A 2092-nucleotide genomic window follows, 5' to 3' on the forward strand; every position below is an offset into this window, starting at 1 on the left:
AGGGGTCTAACGATGAAAAACGTTTAAAGATCCTAAGAAAACTGATTGGGAATCCTACTCAGCTATCCTACGATCCGAAGAGTACATCATAGAAAGTCACATCAAGTCCATAACACAATTGGAAGATGCGTCTAAATCCATTAAAAACAAAATCCTTAACGCCTACCAAGAGAGCTGTCCAACTAAATCAACTAGTTCGAGTAGAGACGTTCCATGGTGGAATAAAACTCTTGAGAAGCTTAGGAAAACTGTGCGTAGGGAGTTCAACCGTGCTAAGCGAACCGGCGATTGGAGCCTATACAGAAAGGCCCTGACGAACTACAACAAAGAAATAAGGTCAGCCAAACGGAAATCGTGGATTCTAAAGGGTAGTATGGACTTCTAAAGTACTGTGCAAATAGATAGGACAAGTAGCGGTCAAGGAATGATTCTGCTGCTAATATTTCTTAAGCAGTACGGAGCTGCCAAGGAAAACGAAGGATTAGCTAATAGTAGGCGTATTGCAATGAAGAAAACACAGGCTGACGTCTTTCCTTGCGGAATAATGCACTGATACATTATTCCGCAAGTAAAATGACGTTTTGTTAAGTTTTCTCCATTCTGTTGTTTTTGTTTGCGATTCGTTTCAGGTCTACTGCTTCTCCGACTGTGGTGAGCTTCAAGTGACCATGATGGAAGTAGCTGTTGCAAATGGCCATGTTCTTGGAAGCGACAAAGTGAATTAGGGCGCTCTCATTCGTCTATCAAAGAGCGCTGAACTTTCCAGCAGTCGATTTGAACTCCACTGGCCAAGTTGAACGTTCGGATATCTCATGATGCTTTTGATGGCATAGGTCGAGCAGCTAACGTACTCGCGTTTTGAACTGCGTATATAATAAGTTATCATTATCAGTGCTTCCGTAGTATCTCTGCATATCACTAATTAAAACTGTTTCCAGCTCGTGTACCTGGTCGAGTCCGCATTCCTTTAGTACAATCGGCAATTATGCTTTCGACTCGATGCAGATGAGGGATTTACAATTGCACGAACTGTGCTTATAATCATCAGTTCTTAATCGTCGCTATGGTTTTCACCGATTGTTCCAGTCCTTCCCTGCTAGGAATCGACTAGTTCCCATCAGAATTGATTACCCGACTGACAAGCACCTCGGAGATAAAGGGACAAAAGTTGCTTGGCAGGAAACTAAGAACCATTCAATGTGATCTAGATATTCCATTGTTTCAAGTATACAAAATACGAATGGTGCCTTTGAGAATTCAAGAGGTGGAAAGAAACAATGAATATTAATACAAATAAAAACGAAAAACTCATCGAATACCGTTTTGAATATTCATAGAGTTTTCCTTTGAGGCTTTGTATTCGTTGGGATTCCATAATCGTGCTATTGCCCCAACGTAGAGTAAGTTACTAAGCTTGAGTAAAGAATAGACTGTAGCGTTTTCATCGAATGTAGGCACATAAAAAATAGAATATTTATTTGAATAAATTAATAATGCCTCATTGTTATATTATGCTTTCTAACTTCTTACTAGTGACTCAAGTGTATGTTCGTTCGTTTATAAGTCAGTATATGATCATGGGATCAAAGTTATCAAACAAAGGGGTAAACCTTCTGTAGTTTTTTTAGTACTTCGTCGAATTGATTTGTCACACATCATTAATGATTTTCGATATTAAATAAATGAACTAAATGAACTACCCGAATTTACAAAAGGAAATCCTTCAAGAATTTATCCAAAAATTCTTCCGCAGTTCCTTCTAATTTTTCAGGAATTTCTTCAAAATATTCTCCAGGAATTGCTTCATCAAATCTTTCGGCAGCTTCTTTGGATATTCATATTCCTGAATTCTTCCTGAAAAAAGAATTTGCAGAAACAGTTTCTAGAGAAAACCTTGAGAAAATTTATGAGGAAAGTCAAAACGAATATCCGGAAGATTTTTTAAAGAAATTTTCGAAGATTCTTTGAAGTTAATTTAGTGGCAATTTCTGGAGGTTTTTTGGAACATTTTCTCCGGAAGCCCCTTCCAGAAGTTACTTCACGAATTCCTCCAAAAGTTTCTTCAGGAATTCCTCCGGAAGCTCATTCAGAA

At 38.2% G+C, this 2092-nt stretch overlaps 1 long non-coding RNA gene across 1 annotated transcript; it reads left to right on the forward strand.

Moving 5' to 3' along the window:
- The first annotated feature begins 370 nt into the window (after positions 1–370).
- On the forward strand, positions 371–1507 carry LOC134204239 (uncharacterized). Its single transcript, XR_009977814.1, has 2 exons — positions 371–491; positions 630–1507. It is a non-coding gene; the product is annotated as an uncharacterized LOC134204239 (long non-coding RNA).
- Positions 1508–2092: the final 585 nt, after the last annotated feature.

This window comes from Armigeres subalbatus, unplaced genomic scaffold (genome assembly GCF_024139115.2).
Source record: "Armigeres subalbatus isolate Guangzhou_Male unplaced genomic scaffold, GZ_Asu_2 Contig48, whole genome shotgun sequence".
Taxonomy (NCBI): Eukaryota; Metazoa; Arthropoda; class Insecta; order Diptera; family Culicidae; genus Armigeres; species Armigeres subalbatus.